Source organism: Schistocerca americana, chromosome 7 (genome assembly GCF_021461395.2).
Source record: "Schistocerca americana isolate TAMUIC-IGC-003095 chromosome 7, iqSchAmer2.1, whole genome shotgun sequence".
Taxonomy (NCBI): Eukaryota; Metazoa; Arthropoda; class Insecta; order Orthoptera; family Acrididae; genus Schistocerca; species Schistocerca americana.
In genome coordinates this window covers 123,292,355-123,313,476 of record NC_060125.1, presented here as the reverse complement: position 1 = coordinate 123,313,476, position 21,122 = coordinate 123,292,355, and positions in this window count along the sequence as shown.

The window sequence follows — 21,122 nt, the reverse complement described above, 5'->3', positions numbered from 1 at the left end:
TGGGCAGAAAGCCACACATTTGCGTCACGCCTTCGACAGAATGTAGGTTCCGACTATCATCCCTTTCTCTATTCTCTGTTAACAGCGTGTTCCATTTTGCATGTGCTTCAGCGATGCTCTGAGTAAAGTGAAGCGCAGTTGTGACAATTTAAAGCCGCCATCCTATGCGCATTCGCCGTCATTTACACACGAGGGGTTTTGTGCTTGTCTTTCATGATGTACCAGCCACGCCGCGCAGTCTTCGTGAAGAGGGTTAAAGACAACAACACGGATTTGTTCGGACTGACAGCTGCCCCTGATGTCTTCTCAAACTGTGTGAGGGTGGAATGAAGCACATCAACATCTTCATGTCATTCTGTAAAGATGCATAAGTCACCTGTTTCAGCTCTACAGATCAAGAGGTCGTTCCAATGGAAATCCCTCAACATTCTTTGCTGCCTTTACGAAGCAGGGAGTCTATAGCAATAGCGAAAAGGCCCATTGAAAGGCGGCAGTCTTCTCTAATAGATCGTGTGACTGGGAACCCGGCTGCTGGACGCCCATTAATGACTACGTGTTATGTTGCAGCCTGGAGAATGTTATGAGTCGTTTCAAATCCCATTTTCCTCATAATTCTGCTTAAATATTCATGACTAATTCTATGGAACGCATTCTCAAAATCGATGGAAAGAACAGCGGCCCTGTATCCATTGTGTGTAGTGGCATAAGCAATGCAGTCGCGGTACGAAACACTGCGTCATAAATATTCCGCCACGGTACGGCGCACGTTTGAGGAGGACTTACGACATTCTTCAACGAAAGTTTCAGTTTGTTGGAGTTATATCGGCAATGATTTTGTTATGTGCATTCAACAGAGTTGTCAGCCTCAAGGTGGAAGTTCTGGGCGTGGCTACTGCTTTCGGAGTGAGGACAATCAAACCTTCAAAAAACTCTTGTGGGGCAACGATGGCTCTGTGAATCTTGTTCGCACTGACAACAAAACTATCATTTAAAGGAGCATATAACTTGACACAAAACTTCACAGGAAAGCCGTTGCCGTCCGATGTGGCCGAGCGGTTCTAGGCGCTTCGGTCCGGAACCAGGCTGCTGGTACGGTCGCAGGTTCGAATCCTGCCTCGGGCATGAATGTGTGTATTGTCCTTAGGTTAGCTAGGTTTAAGTAGTTCTAAGTCTAGGGGACTGAAGACCTCAGATGTTAAGTCCCATAGTGATTAGAGCCATTTTTGAAAGCCGTCACTGCCTGAATGTCATCCACAATAAGGCCTTCACTTAAAAGCATTCTATCCGACCGAGTTGATACATGTGAAACTTTTTGAAATAGTAACTGAAGAGCTGTATTATCCATTGGCTTGTATTGGAAATGACTGGACAGATGCTCTTAAAGTTATGTTGTGATTTTAAATCTTTTGGTGGTTTTTAAGCCGTCAGTAGTACCCTAATCTTTTATATAGAGGTGGTCACTAAGTTTCTGTCCCCGTTTTAAACGGCACACTGCAAGAGTTTCAACCGTCTCAGTTTTGAAAGTCCCACCGCGACGAATAACAGCACCCTTTGCTTTACGGCAAGGCCTGTTTAAGATTTTAGTCTTCATCTCATCTGAAGAGGGGAGAAATACGGGTCGAATGGCGACTTAACATACAAGATGTTTTAGGCATTCTTGATAAAAAGTTAACGTCGCAATCTCCCAGTAGCCCTTGTCAAGATTATAAGTAATTGGACGATGACGGGTTCAAGTTGGGGATTCGTTGGTGAATGACAAGGGAGAGATCGTGGTGTTACATGCCAGATTTGTTTAGGGCACCAAATGGATAAAAGTGCTAGAGCGAAGCTATCTCACTCTATTACAGCAATGGCACGAGGCGGCCGCAATGAAAACATTTCACCACCGAGACTGGATCAGGGCAAAACACAACATCGGCGTTTCTGGCGAGCCAGGCAGCAGACGTCAGCAGAATGTAGTGGGACAGCAGCCAAACTGTGTCACGTCACCTTCGCATCTGACGAAAGAAAGTCTAAGGCGAATGCGACAAATGGTACCAAGAGCTTTACAAAGCGGTTCTATGCATGGTAGAAGGTAAACCACTGATACCTACGTAACAGCAAGCCCTATGTGGCCAAGACGAGTGGCGCTGGGTAAACATAAGCCACTACTTTGCTCCATAAATAGCCCAGCAGTTTAGCTCATAAGGCAGTCGGTCAGACGGCTCAGTGGCATACATGACGTTCGCACTCGATTCCCTGGTCGATGTGAAGTGACGTCTGGCACAAGTTTGCAGTAGATTTCCTGCACGCTACGGACAACAGTCGTTACTGGGAGAGATGGCTACCGCTACCTCTATCGCAGATGGAAGGACCTGCATGACTTTCTGTCCCGCCAGGGTCAGGACAGCTGCGTTCCTGACATTCCGGCGGACTGAATGGGGGCTACCTGGATGTTAGGCCAATACTGTTGAACTTCACGACTACACAGCAGCAGTCATTACGGTAGAATGGATGACGAAGGATGGTGATCAGGAGGGGACAGAGCACCTGCCAAGTCGGCGTGTGTTAGTTTAGTACATGTACCGACGTCAGTCAGTGCCACGGCGTCGCGGTACAGTCGGGGGCAGGACCACCACAAGCGGTGAGCCGCCAGTACAGCAGCCAGCTGGAACGAAGTGTGTGGTTTAGCTGCCTCGAGCGGGCTGAAGACCATTTACGGCGCTATTTCTCAGCGGGCATTGACAGATGATGCCAACCACGAGTCAAGACGCTACCTGTACTTTTATGGAAATATTTAACCAATTTTCAATATTTGTTGTGGTAAGGACTATGGGACCAAACTGCTGAGGTCATCGCTCCCTACTTAATGTAACTTAAATTAACTTACGTTAAGGACAACACACACACCCATGCCCGAGGGAGGACTCGAACCTCCGACGGGGGGTGGGGGAGGGAGGAGCCACGCGAACCGTGACAAGACGCCCTAGGCCGCACGGCTACCCCGCGCGGCCAATTCTCAACATTTCACGGCGCCTACTGGCGACCATACGTCATTACAATTGTTCCGAGGAAAACTGAAAAGGAGCTAACTGGGAGATCTATTTGATGATATCCATTTCTTAAACCTGGGGTTAAAAAAGAACTTCCACTGGCCCAATTATCTAATATGTTAGTAATATTAGGGATTGAATATGCATCTCCTGCTGTCTTTTCATTTCAGAATCTGAAGTCGCAACAAATCCGATATTTCTTTGTTCCATCTGGTTACTTCTTGCTCACAATCATGATACTCGCTGACCATGGACTATCACTATGTTCTATAGTCCCATCCGATAATTGCTGATTCACCATTTCCTCTACCAAAGGCCGTAAATGCTTAGGTAGCTGATACTGTTTTCTAAATACTGGTGGACGATTACCTATTGGTATTCTACGCTTTGTGATTCGTATAGCAGGTAATAGTCCTTGTGGATGGAACAAAGCCTTATAGCGTAGTAAGACTGATTCCATCAATGCCCTGTCTTTACCCTGAAGGTGTTAACTTTTTCTCGCAGTGCAGGCATGTCGACAGGTTGCTGTGTTCTACCTCGTACCCTAGAATCCTCAATATGTTCCTCTTCGAGAACCTCTAACATGGCTATCAGTAATCCCTTTGGAAGACTCACTTCATCTCCCCCAAAATCACCCAGACTTATTGCTAAAATAACCTGACCGTTGATATCCATTGTATGTATTGTAAACCTACGTTCAAAACAATGTTGCTCATCCAACATGGTCGGCCGTGGTGGCCGAGCGGTTCTAGGCGCTTCAGTCCGAAACCACGCGGCTGCTACGGTCGCAAGTTCGAATCGTGCCTCGTGCATGGATGTGTGTGATGTCCTTAGGTTAGTTAGGTTTACTTACTTCTAAGTCTACGTTACCGATGACCTCAGATGTTAAGTCCCATAGCGTTTAGAGCCATTTCAACCCTCATCCAACATGTCATTACTTGCTAGCGGTTCTACTAAACAAACTACACCCTGTTTAATGTTACTATCTACAGGTATCCAGATTAGGTTTTCTTATCTGCTGGTACTTTGTTACTCAAAACAGCTTTTAATCCACTTGTTTATTCTATGCCATTTTGCAACGGGTACTTCTTGTCATATGGAAACATCTGCAACTGTTGAACCCAATGGGAATAACTTACCATCGAGTTCAATCGCCTGTTGCGAATGGTTGATTCCAGCACAATGCCTAACCACAAAATCAAACCTAAGTATCGCAGCAACAACTTGTCCACAGTCGGCAACACTCCTATTTGCTTACGAAACCTTAAATTTTCTATTTTAAACCCAAGCCATCTTGTCGCAATTGAACCAAATGCATCGCCGCCTGTTGCGCGCAAGCTGTACCTTGGCTCTTGGGTGTGCTCTTTTCCACGAGGTCCAGACTGACAACCGATACGTGTACCGCAGTATCTACCAAAAATTCATATTGTTTGTATTTCAAACAAGCCACCAACGAACAATCCGTCTCTGTGTGTGCATTGAATGCACTTCTATTTAATGTGAATGCTTCTCGATGGAATGAAGATTCCTGTTGTCGTTTAACGATTTCTTTTTCCCATTATAGTTACCCCGTTTCTTTGGCCTACATTCCCGTGTCTTATGACCAATCCGTTGACGGTTAAAACATTGCGGTTGGTGACACTGTGCTTTAAAATGACTATTTCTTCGCCGGCCGAAGGGGCCGTGCGGTTAAAGGCGCTGCAGTCGGGAACCGCAAGACCGCTACGGTCGCAGGTTCGAATCCTGCCTCGGGCATGGATGTTTTTGATGTCCTTAGGTTAGTTAGGTTTAACTAGTTCTAAGTTCTAGGGGACTAATGACCTCAGCAGTTGAATCCCATAGTGCTCAGAGCCATTTGAACCATTTTTTCTTCCGCAGCGATAACATTCTTTGTTGGACACAAACATTTTCTGGTCATTCTGAGACTTAGTAGCACTATATGTCTCTTGCAGATAATTGGCTACCTACAGCGCTGCTGCTACTTGTGGATTTTCCATTCTCACTATGCGAGAAATTTCTGGAGATATCCCCTTAGGAACACATCCAGCGCCCTATCCTCAGCTTCCGGTTTTGTTAGTCAAGTCATAAGTTTGGCCGTTGACCTTGCGTGTTTATCCAAAAACGCTTCGACAGTTTCATTTAACAATTGTCTCAAATTACTTAACTTTTCTCGAAAGAAACGAGCACTATTTTGTTTTCTGTATCGTTGCTTTAAGCCATCTGTCAAATCTGTAAATGTGGTTATTTTACTCGAATCCTCGTGGTACATGATGTACGTGTTACTCGGCAAGCGTAATTTGGCCTTCTGCAGTGATCTTTCTTCAGACTAATTGCACAAGCTGGCGGCTGATAACACGTCCTGAATAAAAATAATTACATCACCTGATGTGTTCCCATAGAAAAGGGAAATAAGACCAGTGAGTACAAGATCCACAGAAAGGGAAAGTACTGCCTGTATTGATTAAACTTCACTAGAACCTGATTGTGAAGGATCTCCCGTTTGGCTGCACAATTGCTGAGTCATTTGCTCGTTCTATTCTCTTAATTTATTTAACCTGTTCTGTCAGAGCTGATATCATGTCTCCTGTAGTAGCTGCTGGCGTTTGAGCCATATTTGTGCAGTTTCCTTTTTTATCACAGTAAACCTTGTATACCACACACAATATACACTGTAATGAATATCAAAACTTACTTATTACTTCGTCTCATTGACACCTAGTGACACTTAACAAAGCTCTCTTTTGCATGACCATACGCAGGTGGGATGTATTACGAGAATAAACCTATCACAAGGCGCACTGTGCCTAGACAAATTACAAATTTTACAATCTATCGAAAAAGATGCGTTTTACTAATATTCCCCTTAAACGCTGATACTGGGCTTTGCAAAAAGTAACTCTGAAGTCACTGTATCTTATTCTGGATATGATCGCCACCTAACCATGCATGTGTGAGAAACAAAGATTTCAGTGAGTAGCATCGCAACTGAAACTACTGGTGTTGCTCTGTACGGAATACTTCGTAGAGCCTTTTGATGTAGATGCTGCAAGGGTTAGAAGCACAACCACTTCCTGACACCAATTTTGCAAGAGGCGACTATTGGGAAGGCGTAAGTATAGTTGGTTCTGTGTGAGGAGGCACTCTGCCAGATAGCTCCTTGCCGGTTTTCTTCAGAAGAATGGTAGTCACCTATGGTCGCCGGTAAACACAGCGGAAAAAGGTTCAGAATTAGTTACTTGTTTCCAACTTGACTCGTGATTGGCACCGTCTGTCAATGCCCGCTGAGGAATCGCGTCGTAAGTGACCTTCAAGCCCTTCGAGACAGCTGAACCGCACACTTTCTCCCAGCTGACTGCTGCTCTGGAGGTTCGCCTGTGGCAGCGGTCCTGGACCCGGCTGTGCCGTGACGCCGCGGCACTGAGTGACGGTGGCCCTTGTGCTGAACTCACACACGCCGACTTGGGAGGCGCTCTGTCCCCTCCTGCTCACCACCCGCCTTCGTCATCCTTTGTATCGTGAAGATGGTTGCCGTGTAGTCGTGAAGTTCGACGATATTGGACTCTAGTCCTGGCAGGCTCCATTCAACCCTCTCGAACGTCAGGAACGTTGGTGTCCTGATCCTGGTGGGAAAGAAAGACGTCCAGGTCCTCCCATCTGCGATGGAAGCAGACTGTGCTGTTGAACCCTGCAACTGATGATTATGGCGAAGTATCCATCTCTCACAGTAGTGGCTGTTGTCCGCAGCGTGCACAAAATCTACAACAGACCTGTGCCAGATGTCCCTCTGCTGCAAGCAGGGAATCGAGTGTGAATGTCGTGTGAGCCATTGACGCATCCGACCGGCTGCCTTATAAGCTAAACTACTGGGGTGCTTATGGAGCAAAGTAGTCGCTAACGTTTACCCGATGACATTCATCTTGACCGCATATGGGTTGCTGTTACGAAGGTATCACTGGCTTTTCCTTCTACCGTGATTGTTTAATGAGTTTGTTATGGCATCGAACTGGTTTTGTAAAGCTCTTGGTCCCATTTGTTGCATTCGCCTTAGTCTTTCTCTGGTCACATACGAAGGTGACGTGACCCTGTTTGGCTGCTCTGGCCCCCATGTTCTGCTGAAATCTGCTGCCCTGCTCATCACGACCGTCGAAGATGTGTTTTGCCCTGACCCACTTACGGTGGCGAAATATTTTCATTGGGGCGACCCCTGTGTCGACATTGCTGTCATGTAGCGACATACACTATGTGATCCAAAGTATCCGGAGAGCTGAGTGAAAATGACTAACAAGTTCGTGGCGCCCTCCATTGGTAATTCTGGAATTCAGTATGGTGTTGGCCTACCCTTAGCCTTGATGACAGCTTCCACTCGCGCAGGCATACGTTCAGTCAGGTGCTGGAAGGTTTCTTGGGGAATGGCAGCACATTCTTCACGGAGTGCTGCACTGAGGGGAGGTATCGCTGTCGTTCGGTGAGACCTGGCACGAAGTCGGTGTTCCAAAACATCCCGGAGGTGTTCTGTAGGATTTAGGTAAGGACTCTGCGCAGGGTAGTCCATTACAGGGATGTTATTGTAGTGTAACCATTCCGCCACAGGTCGTGCATTATGAACAGGTGCTCGTTTCTGTTGAAAGATGCAACTGCCATTCACGAATTGCTCTTCAACAGTGGGAAGCAAGAAGGTGCTTAAAACATCAATGTAGGTATGTAATTTGATAGTACCACGCAAAACAACAAGGGATGCAAGCCCTCTCCATGAAAAACACGACCACATCATAACGCCACCGCCTCCAAATTTTACTGCAAGCACAGCATTCGCTGACAGATGACGTTCACCGGGCATTCGCCATACCAACAATCTGCAATCGGATCGCCACATTGTGTACCGTGATTTGTCACTCCACACAATGTTTTTCCACTGTTCAATCGTCCAATGTTTACGCTCCTTACACCAAGCGGGGCGTCGTTTGGCATTTACCGGCGTGATGTGTGGCTCATGAGCAGTCGCTCGCCCATGAAATCCAAGTTTTACTCACCTCCCACCTAACTGTCATAGTACTTGCAGTGGATCCTGATGCAGTTTGGAATTCCTGTGTGACGGTCTGGATAGATGTGTGACTGTTACTCATTACGGCCCTGAAACTTTCGGCGCTCTCTGTCAGTCAACAGATGAGGTCGGTTTGTACACTTTTGTACTGCACGTGTCCACGTTTCAACTTCACTATCACATCGGAAACAGAGGACCTAGGGATGTTTAGGAGTGTGGAAATCTCGAGTACGGATGTATGACACAAGTGACACCCAATTAGCTGACTATGTTTGAAGTCCATGAGTTACGCGGAGCGCCCCATTCTGCTCTCTCACGATATCTAATGACTACTGAGGTCGCTGATATGGAGTACCTGGCAGCAGCTGGAAGCTCAATGCACCTAATCTGAAAAAAGTATGTTTTTGGGGGTGTCCGGATAATTTTGATCACGTAGTATTGTCATGGAACTGTGGCAGATTTGACAGAAAGAAGCCTCTGCAGTTCATCATCCTCTGTCACTGTGATGGGGCGCCCTTGGGGGTCAGCAACCCCGCAGCTACCACACCGTCTAGCTGGCCTGTGTTTGTGAGCAGGCCTGTTGCCCCTCTTGCTGCTGTCACGCGGCCAAGCAAGCAGTGCTGGCCGGCCTATCCGGCAACCCTTGCCAGACTACACTCTCATAATCCACGTCAGAGTGTGAAATGGGTCTTCGCCTGCTCTGTCGCCTGATTGACCCGCTTCCACCCCTGTCACAGCCGCCGATCATACCTCGCGACCTTCGGAGCTCGTTCGTGTGTGCGGCAGCCTGCTCCTTCGCACCTGCGCAGTACTGAGACACTCCTTGTTTGTCTTTGTCCCCAATAATCTCACAATACAACTGTACAAATACATAACACACAAACAAAATAACAAGAAAAATCCTTAACCCTACAATAGCTATCGGTAATTTAAATCAACTTGATATAGCAAAGGGATTTACGGAACGTAATACTTCATAGAGCCCACGGCCTTGCCGCAGTGGTACACCGGTTTCCCGTCTGATCACAGGCGCTGTCGGGCTGGGCTAGCCCTTGGATGGGTGACCATCCGGTCTGCCGAGAGCTGTCGGCAAGCAGGATGCACTCAGCCTTGTGATGAGGGAAACTGAGGAGCTTCTTGATTGACAGGTACCGACTCCGGTCTCGTAAACTGGCGTTCGCTGGGATTGCGGTGTGCTGACCACATGCCTCTCCACATCCGCATACAGTGACGCCTGTGGTCTGAGGATGACACGGCGGCCAGTTGCTACCGTTGTGCCTTCCAAGGCCTATTCGGACTGAGTTTAGTTTAGTTAGTACTTGATAGAGAAACGCGTAAGATTCAAAATGGTTCAAATGGATATGAGCACTATAAGACTTAACATCTTAGGCTATCAGTCCCCTAGAACTTAGGACTACTTAAACCTAATTAACTTAAGGACATCACATATATCCATGCCCGAAGCAGGATTCGAACCTGCGACCGTGGCGGTTGCGCAGTCCGAGACTGAAGCGCCTAGAACCACTCGGTCACACCGGCCGGCAACACGTAAGATAGAGCAAGCACAGATTGTGCGTAGTACTGAACACTTTGATTGGACAACAGTAATACAGTTTGCAGAATAGGCCAAGCACTCGTTTGCGATCGCTAAAATAATACTGTTTATTTGGCGGCTCGCCGCAGACCCTATTAGTTGTATTGATGCGCGATCTCTGAAATCGTGCGTGTCGTGAGTGAAGGTACGTCACTCCTTCCTTTCAGGGATGGGAAAACCATATACATAAAAAAACTAGGCACAGAAAAATACATAGCACAGAGAAAAGCACTGGGCAGAAAAAAAACACTGGCATGGAAAAAAACCACTGGTACACAAAAAAGGACTGGTACTATAAAATCATTGGTACCGAAAAAGTACTGTTACCTAGAAAGCAGGCACCGAAAAAGCACTGGTATCCAAGAAGTACTGGTACCATGGAAAACAAAACACTGATCTCACATGGCACTGAGATTTCGAGTCACGGAAAACACCAGTGACTGTGCTGAAATCCATTTCATTTCATTGCCCAACGTCGGCAGCTGCTGCAGCGTGTGCCGAGCAAGCACCGGCGAGTAGGGGCGGAAGTAATGAGGCGGCGGTCTGGCACACCACCTCCCTCTCGTGAGAGGCCGAAGGGCAGGACCGGGCATGGCGTCGCCACAGTGACGTCCTCGTCGATGTCAGCAGTTGGTGCTGGAGGCGTCAGCGAGGGCGTTAGAGATGACGGTTGCAGAGGACCCAGCAACGGAGGCGGCGGCGGCGACCGTGGCGTCAGGTGCAGGGCAGGGGGGCTGCATCGGCAATGGCGGTGGAGGAGTGGGCAGAGGTTGGAACCCCTGACAGCGACACAGGAACACGCTTCGGCAGCGACGGGGGTGGGGGGTGGGGGGGGGGGGGGAAGCGGTGGTCCCTCTGGAACAGACCCCGCCGTGCGCAGCCATAGCTGGTCGGATTGATGGGACATCTGCCCGTCAGGGGTGCGGATGACGCGCAGATGCCGGCCCCAACAATGCTCGATGGCGGCAGGAAACCACAAGCCCAGACAGGAGCACCTGGTTGGAATGGTCACGGATCCGACGATCTTGGTGGAAACGTCGTCGGATGCAGTAGGTGAAGGAGAGTCCGTGGTTGGCATCCACGTAGCTCCACTGGGCTCTTGTTCCCCACCGGAGTGAAATGATACGAACTCAAAAAACGGTCTAAAGCAGCTTCAGGGAACCTGCTGGATATATACTTCCACAACTGAGTTTTAAATGTTTGAACCATGCGTTCAGACTCGCCGTATGATTGAGGATGAAACAGGGGAGGTGTGAGATAGCGAACACCACTAGCGTGACAAAAGAAAGCAAATTCAATGCGAGGTGCTTATAATAGTTTTCACAACGAAACTTTGTTTCGAAACCTGGCAGTTATTCCAAAGAGATTCTGGTTGTATGTGAAGTATGTTAGCGGCAAGACACAATCAATGCCTTCTCTGCGAGATAGCAATGGAGATGCTAACGAAGACAGTGCTGCCAAAGCAGAGTTGCTAATCACAGCCTTCCGAAATGCCTTCACAAACGAAGACGAAGTAAATACTCCTGAATTCCAATCAAGAGCAGCTGCCTACATGAGTAACGTAGAAGTAGATATCCTCAAGTACTGAAACAACTGAAATCATGAAATCTGGTGTCGCAGGACATAGCGGATCAGGTTGTGGAAAGGAGCCAAGGTTAATTACTGTTAGTTATACAAGAACACACCAATTTATTCCTCGAACCAATGCACAGTTTTCTCTTTAAAACAACAAAGAACCATTACATATTAAAGCCACAGATTCTGACACAAACGCGGCTGAAAGCCTAAATACAGAGCAACAAGAATTTTAAATAAAACGCGGCTGAAGGCCTAATCTTAAAATAGTTGTCATAAAGTTCGGCTGAACGCCATATACCAAACATTAAACAGACAATATTAATACACGGCTGAAATCCCGGCACAGTACCTGCGACCAAATAAAATGACAATGACAAACAACAAACAGTAGTGCTCAGAAGTGTTCCAAGGGTCGGCCTGGGGAGGAAACTCTAACAACAGTTTAGGTGAGACAGGCAGCCAAGCGTAACACTAAACAATAGGGTGGCAACACCACCTAGGGACGACTCAAGAACCAACCAACAGCCTAATCCATTCCCCTTCCACCCAACACACTCGCTGCTCTATTTCATCCGACCGACAGACAGCATTCATCTGCTCAGTGGAAATCATAGAAGCTACAGCCCGCATATCGTGGTTGTGCGGTAGCGTTCTCGCTTCCCACGCCCGGGTTCCCGGGTTCGATTCCCGGCGGGGTCAGGGATTTTCTCTGCCTCGTGATGGCTGGGTGTTGTGTGCTGTCCTTAGGTTAGTTAGGTTTAAGTAGTTCTAAGTTCTAGGGGACTGATGCCCGTAGATGTTAAGTCCCATAGTGCTCAGAGCCATTTGAACCATAGAAGCTACATACGGTTCCACGTAAACACAATTGCACAAGAACTCGAACAGTCATAAAAACAACCACTGTAGAACAACAAGGACGAATCAGTTCGACACATAGAGTTTCTACACGTCGTCTGATCAGTTACGTGTGTCGGCAACGGTCGGGCGAGCCTTGACTGTCCGAAGTTGACTGCAGCTCCAACCCGACTCAACTCCATGTCCGTTCGGAACTCAGAGACACGGCTACCTGGGCACCCTGGCTCGGACCCATCCATGCAGAGGTAACTCCTGCCCATTGACCACGACATCTCTGCACAAGGAAGGACCGACCCACGTCCGGCAAGTGACGAGGCCCAGAAACGGTCAAAGACCAAATACACGTCGCCCGATGGGACGACCAACCGAACGACTGAGCAACGGTCGTCCCGCTCCAGTCTCCTTCCGTCGGACAGTTCATGTGTGTCGCCAGCTGTTGGCTGGCACTGGCTGTCAGCGCCTCACCGGAGCTCTGTCCCCGACTCACTGCTGCTGCGTGCCGACTGAACTGCGCCGACCACGACCCGGTAATACTAGCGGTCGCTTCAGAGTTAGTACGACAGTGCACTTATCGATAAGCGCTGCTGCTGCCACTCACGGGCAAGCAAACCAGCAACTTAGTGACTCCAGTGAACCGAATAGAAAACAAAGAGGCGACAGACAAGATGACGAGCAAAAAACGGCATGACCGCGAGCCGCGCACGGCTCAAATCACTTGATAAAAGCAAGTCTTCTGGTCCAGACTGTATGCCAGTTAGATTCCTTTCAGAATGTGCTGATGCAATAGCCCCATACTTAACAATCATATACTACTGTTCGATCGACGAGAAAACCGTACCCAAAGACTGGAAAGTTGCACAGGTCACACCAATGTTCAAGAAAAGTAGTACATACACCAAATTACAGGCCCATATCATTAACGTCGATATGCAGAGGGAATCTGGAACATATATTGTGTTCAAACATTATGGATTACCTCGAAGAAAACGGTCTATTGACACACAGTCAACACGGATTTAGAAAACATCGTTCTTGTGAAACATAACTAGCTCTTTACTCGCACGAAGTGCTGAGTGCTATCGACAACGGATTTCAAATTTGTTCCGTATTTCTGGATTTCCGGAAGGCTTTTGACACTGTACCACACAGCGGCTTGTAGTGAAATTGCGTGCCTGTGGAATATCGTCTCAGTTATGTGACTGGATTCGTGATTTCCTGTCGGAGAGGTGACAGTTCGTAGTAACTGACGGAAAGTCATCAAGTAAAACAGAACTGATTTCTGGCGTTCCCCAAGCTAGTGTTATAGCCCCTTTGCTGTTCCTTATCTATATAAACGATTTGGGAGACAATCTGAGCAGCCGTCTTGGGTTGTTTGCAGATAACGCAGATTTTTTTCGACTAGTAAAGACATCAGAAGATCAAAACAAAGTGCAAAACCATTTAGAAAATATATGTGTTTATGGTCCGAAAATTGGCAACTGAGTCTTAAGAACAAAAAGTGTGAGGTCATCCACATAGATGCTAAACGGAATCTGTTAAACTTCGGCTACACGGTAAATCAGTCAATTCTAAATCCCGTAAATTCAACTAAATACCTACGAACAACTTAAATTGGAAGGAACACATAGAAAATGTTATGGTGAAGGCTAAGCAAAGACTGCGTTTTATTTGTAGGATACTTAAGAAATGTAACAGATCTACTGAGGAGACTGCCTACACTACACTTGTCCGTCCTCATTTCGAATACTGCTGCGCGGTGTGGGATCCTTACCTGATAGGACTGACGGAATACATCGAAAAAGTTCAAAGAAGGGCCGAACGCTTCGTAGTATCGCGAAATAGGGAGAAAGAATAACTGAAATGATAGAGGATTAGGGATGGACATCATTAAAGCAAAGGCGTTTTTCGTTCAAAATGGTTCAAATGCCTCTGAGCACTATGGGGCTTAACATCTGAGGTCATCAGTCCCCTAGAACTTTACTTAAACCTAACTAACCTAAGGACATCACACACATCCATGCCGACGCAGGATTCGAACCCGCGACCGTAGCGGTCGCGCGGTTCCAGACTGAAGCACCTAGAACCGCTCGGCCACACCGGCCGGCCGTTTTTCGTTCCGGAGGAATATTTTCAAGAATTTCCAATCACCAACTTTCTCCTCCGAATGCTAAAATATTTTGTTGACGCCGACCTACATAGGGAGAAACGATCACCGTGACAAAATAAGGGAATTCAGAGCTCGTACGGAAAGATGTTCCTGTTCGTTCCTTCCGCACACTATGCGAGACTGGAATAATAGAGAATTATGAAGGTGGTTCGATGAACCCTCTGCCAGGCACTTAAATGTGATTATTTAGATGTAGATGTAGAGTTATCAAGAAATAAAGTGGGGGCCATTATTGATAACCACAGTTTACGGAAGTCCCTCAATTGGAAAAGTCTTAGATAGGACCAGAATAGTGGAAGGGCCACTTGGGAAAACTTGGAATAGGCAATACTGATTTAGGAAGGGCTCAGCAAAACCGACATGTAGACACTCCCACTGGCGCTGCGGCGTCGGCCAGGGGGTGTGAAGGCATTGTTAATCACGCATATTAAATTTTTTTTCGTGATTTACTTTAGATTTCTATTCTTTTTCTTTTGTTCATATGGGCATTTCTAATTGTGATTATGTAACATTCTACTGTGGTTTTTAAATGTAAAGATGTAATTGTGATTATTTCGTTTGCCAATGGATAAATATGTTTCTTGCTTTGTACCTGTGGTAAAGTTTATAAAGTTCTCTTTTGAATATTATTAATTGTGAAAAATGCAGTCAATAACATTTATAAAGGTTTATGTAATTTACGATAACGATATAACATCTATAGACAGGGGACAGCGATAGTGATATCGAGAGTCGAAAGGTTGTTGGGTAGTAGAGGGGATGGTGGATGGCGTGTCTGGGAAGCGTGCGCGGGAAAAATAGTACTGTGTTTCATGAAAAGCATACGTAATTGTATGGACAGTGATACCGAACTATCAGATTGTTAATTCTCTTTACCACTGCGGTATGTAATGCCATCGCCAGCGAACTTTAAGAGCAAATAAACTGGAGTCTGAAAGTGCCGCTAACATTACTGTGTTGTGGCCGACACGAACAGTGCACTTTTATGTGAATGAACTTTGCTGATATTGGTTTTGGGTGGTGGAACTGTTGTATATCACATTCTATCAAGCCGTGAAGGTGAAGACTAATTAACTGTGCAATATAAATGGCTTTCAGTGACGTTGTAGAAGTTTGAAATGCGAGAACAGAGTGGACATTGCTTACGGTGTGCTTCACACACAAGAACAATTCTATGAACTGTGTATTTGTGGCTAAGACTATATGAATGTGACGAACTGTGTAATTATGGACGATAGCGTCACGGACAGTGAATAAAGTGTAAAAACGAGCGATGTCTACGTCATGTACTTTGAAAGAGAGGACATGTCAACAACGTTCGTATACTGGCGTCTTGTGGTTTGTTAATCACCACGGGGTTAATGATACAGCTGTGCCGGAACTTTATTTGCGTTTCGCCGGAGAAGATTAACCAGCGGAACTGCCTGTATCCTGCTCTCATCATCGTAATCCGCTGACATCCTGCTGCCTAACGCAACACTTCGTATGCAACAAAAAGATAAGGGATTTTGCCGAACGCTACCCCCTGACCTAGAAACATTCTTTCTCTAGTAAAAGTATAAGAATTACAGAATCTATTTAATTAAATTCTTTGTTTAGTTTGTTTGCTTTCTGCTAACGAAAATAAAATTACAATCAGTGAATTAAAAGTTGCCTGGTAGTCATTGTTGAAACACCAGTAAATATAAACTTCTTCCTCTCATTAGGACTAATTCTCCTCGCATGTCAAAATTATTGTATTTATTTTATATAGTTTTATGTATTGTTATGAGACTAGATATATGACAGTGACTAATAAGAGTATTTTGTCACGAAATATGGCTTCGCGCGAAAATTACGGCGACCGCCATAATTGCTTGCGTTCTGACCAATAACGTAAAAGCTGCTATTCCCGTATTGGTGCTTTTCCTGACATGAGCGGGAATTATAAATGTCAGCTGTCAAATCACGTAGTGACTGTTTACCCAGTAATAAAAGTTTTTGATATTGTATTGCTACGAGTCGTAGTATTAAGAGACACTGGTTATACTCAAAAGTGGGTAGATGTATGGTGAAAGCCCCCAGTGTTCATGCGATTGTTAACAGTATTGTGTGTGATTCACGAAATTTTGTCACTTTTTCTAATTCCTTTAAGATATTGTCTTAGATGTCTTTGAAGTTTCACAGAATATATACACAATTTTTTCGGTTCAGGTTAATTTCAGAGCAGTTTCTCGTGAATATTAGAGTTTTCAGTTCATAAACAAAGTGGGATCGTGACCAATTGAGAAGTATAACAAAGAGTGTGGTTTTCCAACTAGAATTTTGGATGACTTCACAGTTCAGATTTTGATTATTATTTTTCCTGTGGGTTGAGGTCATCACAGGGGGGAAAAACGCCCACACGGCTGCCTGTTGCTGAACACAGTGAGTGCAGGCGGCGACAAGCCGCGTAATGTCCACACCTATGTGCGGCTAATACACGTGCCAACGGGCCAAAGCCTTGGTGTGAGGGGTCCCCCAATGACGGACAAGCGGAAGCCACAGTACATTAGCGCGCAAGGAAGCGGGAATCACAACCCGGGGAGCAGCGTCCTCCATAGTTAACAAAAGAACCTCGTCAAACACTGAAAGGCGGTGTTGGAGGGAGAAGTAATTGCTCAACGCATCCGAGGCACGGCCCGGGTATTTTGCCGACCATCAGTGCTGCAAAGAAGGGAGAGGACCTGACAAAGTACAGGATCTGCGGTGACGGCCGATCCTATCGCGGCACAAGAATGTAAAAGCCATTGACCGCATTCTGGTTCTTAGTATTTGAATAGAAACAAAGCAACCCGTTCTGATCGAACGCCTGGACACGCCCGATCGGAAGGCGAGATGAGCGTGACGTGTAGGCCGTCAGCCAGCAATGGATGCGGTGGTGGTAACAGGAGAGGGCGAGAGACCACAGTCGCAGTCGGTGTGCTGCCTCGTCCGGCACGGAAGCCGGAGGGTTTGAAAGAGACGGCTTGTGATCCGCGATTAAATGGAACCTAGAACCGTACAAGAAGATGTGAAATATCTTGGGGGCGAACGCAACCTACGATAATGGCAGAAGCTGAAGAAATGAATTTAAATTTGTGCTTCTGCCCTTATCGTAGACGAAGTTGAGACTCAAATCTCTCAAGGAAAATTTAATTATATAAGATCTATGAAAACAATCGCTAAAGCCTCCTTTTTCAATCTGTGAATACTTCTGCTGAGAGGGAGTTAAAGTCTTGCAAGTGTAAGCAATGCGTCCTCCAGACCCGTCCACGTACCTGTGCGCCAAAACTGCGCCGAGATCAGATAGTCGTCTGTAGCCAACTGGAGACGCTGATCCGTTTTAAAGGTGGCCAGACAAGCGGCAGGTTGAAGCTTAGTTTTAAGCATAGCTAACGCCCAGTCACAAGCTAGGGACCTGAAAAAGGGCACATTTTTATGCAGAAGCCCTCGTTGGGGCTGAGCAAAAATGGATGCGTTCGGTAAAACAACTTTACCTTAAAACGCCTGCAGTTCGTAAACGGAGGTCGGCCGCGACAAAGCAGCTATTGCGTCAGCTTGGTGACGCAGTGGCTTTATCTATGGGTGAGAAACCTCAAAACCTAGGTACTCAATTGACGGCTGAAAAAAATTGAGATTTGGCAAGTTTGCACTTGAGACCCAAAGACTGCAAAATAGAAAACACGATTGGAGACTGCTAAGAGGAAGATGTAATCGATCCAGCCAGGTTCAGAGGCTGTCAGCTGTTCAAGAAAACGCTGAAAAATTGCGGGCGCTAGCAACGTCAAAAGGTAAGCGTTGATATTGGCATAGGCCAGAAGGACTATTGACAACGAGAAGGTACCCAGCGGCCCCGTGTAAGGGAGCTGGAGCTACGCTTCCGACAAAGCAGACCTGCAAAAGGAGTGGCTGCTTGACAATTTTGCAAGCAAGTCGTCAGGGTGGGGCAAAGGGTATCCATCGGTGACGGACTGTGCGTTGATCGTGACACTGAAGTCGCCGCAGAGGCGAAGCTTACCCCTCGACTTCCTGACGATGACCAGTTGTGTAGGCCACTCACTGGATAGCACCTAGCGACGTCAAACGGTCTAACTTGGACTTGACAGGTGGCGCAATGCGAAAATCACCTGTCGCGCCCGATGAAACCGAGGGCGGCGGACTCTTTCTCGGCAAAGCGGGGCTGAAAACCAACAGCACAACAGGGACCAGGGGAAAACAGAGTCAATAACTGAGAGCAGACGCACTACAGTTGCTGATACGGAACTTGATCTGACACTAATTTACCTCATTGGCAGTGGAGAAACCGAAAGTATGTAACCCGAAGAGGACAGTAGTATGGGAATGATCCGCAACAAGGAAGGTGAGAGGACGAACGACAGATTTGTTAGAGACAGTGGCAAAGATCTGACCTAGGATCGGAGTCTTTTGTTTATTGCAGCTAACCAGATCCAGCGAAACCTGTGTGAGGGGAGGAAATCACTGTAGCTCCTGTGTCCACTTGATTTTTAGTGGTTTATTGTACACACGCAAGTCAATAAAGAATTTGTTCGGGGAAACAATCACTGTAGAGATACAGTTTATGTCCATCACTACCAAGTGTTCGCCACGTTTGAAGAGGAGTTACGCACTGATGCAATGTGGACTTTTTTACCACACTTATTGCAAACCGGCCAAGGCTCAGGGCACGCAGCACTCCTCTCGTGTTGGATGAAGCAGTAAGGGCAAGACGGATGGGGGAGGGGGCGTGGGGGGGGGGGGGGGGGCGCAGCCGCTGCTGTGACGCGGCCTGTCGCCGCTGTGGCCTTAACCGACGCAGCCCCATGCGACGCTGTCGAAGGCTGTACTGCTGCAAAGACTTCCCCGTCACACTTGCAGCGTGCCTAACAGGGGCTGACCTCCTGCCACTCAGCATTGTGTTCGCCTGCGGCCCATGACACTGCAAAGGACAGTGCTATACTGAGCACATCCGTAAATTGAAGTGCATTTTCGCGGACTTCCCTGTCTGCGTCAGACGAATAGTAACATCATACACCATGGTTCAGTGTAGGATTTGCGATCGGTGCTAGTGACAAATTTACAACTACGGCTCAGCCTGTGTAATTCTGCAGGTCAGACAGTGTGATTTGGGCGTTTCTAACAACGTCAGAATTCTACACTCGTCGCAATGATGTGCGTTTTGTCGCAGTAATAGGTTGAGAGAAGCTCGCATATTTCATCAAATGATAAGCTGGCTGGGTCTTGCAAAAGCGCAAGTTGGCAGAACAACTGATAAATGTGCGGCGAAAGCCATGACAGAAAGAAAGCCTAACACAGGCTTGCATCGTCCACGCAAAGAACCTGGCGATGTTGGCGTACATATCAAGAAAGAGTGCACGGGTAAACAAAGCCTATGAGCTCAATATAACAGCAACTAATGAGAAAATATTGGAGGTACCTACATGTAAAAAACGAACATAGTTACACCACATTGACTTCTCTGGTGCCGAGCCTAGACGACCTGAAGACGTGTCGCCGCTCGTCCTATGACACCTTGTGAATTGGGCTATCAGCTCCAGCTCTTTTCTCCACTCCCAAACAAGCCATAACTGACACTTACACTTATTTTAGGTATGAGTACAATTTGCTAATCATACACATAACTTCACATCCACTCCTCTACATTTAACATTACTGGACTTGTCTAAATTACTCTCAAACACTGGTCCGGGCATGCTTCACACTTAACCGGCTTACAGCCATGACGTCACGGGCTCCCTCTCCCCCCCCCCCCCCCCTTCCATCCTCTTTCTTCCCCACCTCCCCTCTCTTTGCCCCCTTCTCTCCCCCGAGTCCTTTTACATTTCCCTCCTCTGCCTTCTCTCATTCCCTCTCGCGTCTGCCCCTCTCCCCCTTTATTAGTCCTCGCCCTCCTTGGTTTCCCAATTTTCGTTTTTTTTCCCTTCCTCCCTCCTTGTTCTTCCCCCTACTACAGGTCCCCCCCCCCCTGCCTTTGGCTCGGGAGTGTCATCTTTGTGCCGCCACTTTTGTGCAGTGTTCTACAGTGAGTGTTTTACAGTGAGTGTTCTGTGTTGTGTTTTTTTGGGAAGTGTTGTGAACGGCCATCATACTGTCACTGGGTGTGCCTTTTATCTCTTGCGAACAGAAACCAGACTGTCACCGTGTTTTTTAATTGTGTGTGTACTATGTTACTTGTCTGATTCCTGTGTCTTTTATTAACGTTGCCAACCCCTTTTTCTTTCTGTTTTAACTTTCCGCATTTTCCCCTGTTTTCTTGTTTCTTTTCTTCTTCCGTCTTTTAAAATAAAAGTCTGTAGGCTGTAGAGCAGCGTACTAAGCCGCTGCCAGCCCGCCCCCTTCGGGGGGATTGAAAATCAATAAAGGAAAAAAAATGACGTCGCCGAGGAGTTGTTGCTCACAGTGCCATTGCCCTGATTACTCAGTGCGACTCTCTCGAGTGCACACGTCCACCGGCATGACACTGTTGCGAGAAACTCGCTGCTCCCACGACGATGTACCCCACGCTACAGTGGCGTGGGCGGGCTCGACAGCGGGCATGGCATCACACTCCAGGCAAACTCTCGCAGAATGGTGCAACGCGACCAAAAGCATGCCCATACTTCCGCGAAATCTACCTCGAAAAATGGTAAAGCGCAAACAAAGGCGTGCCCATACTCCCGTGAAAGAGCTAGTTCCTCCCCGACGTTATCTATGACACAAAATCAGCTTCCCTTATTCATGGACAGATGGTAACGATCCCATGCAAGAGAAAATCTGTTGTGCTGGAAAACAACCCACTGATATCTCGTCCCACACTATTGCAGATGGCATCACAATCACGCAAGATAACATAGCACG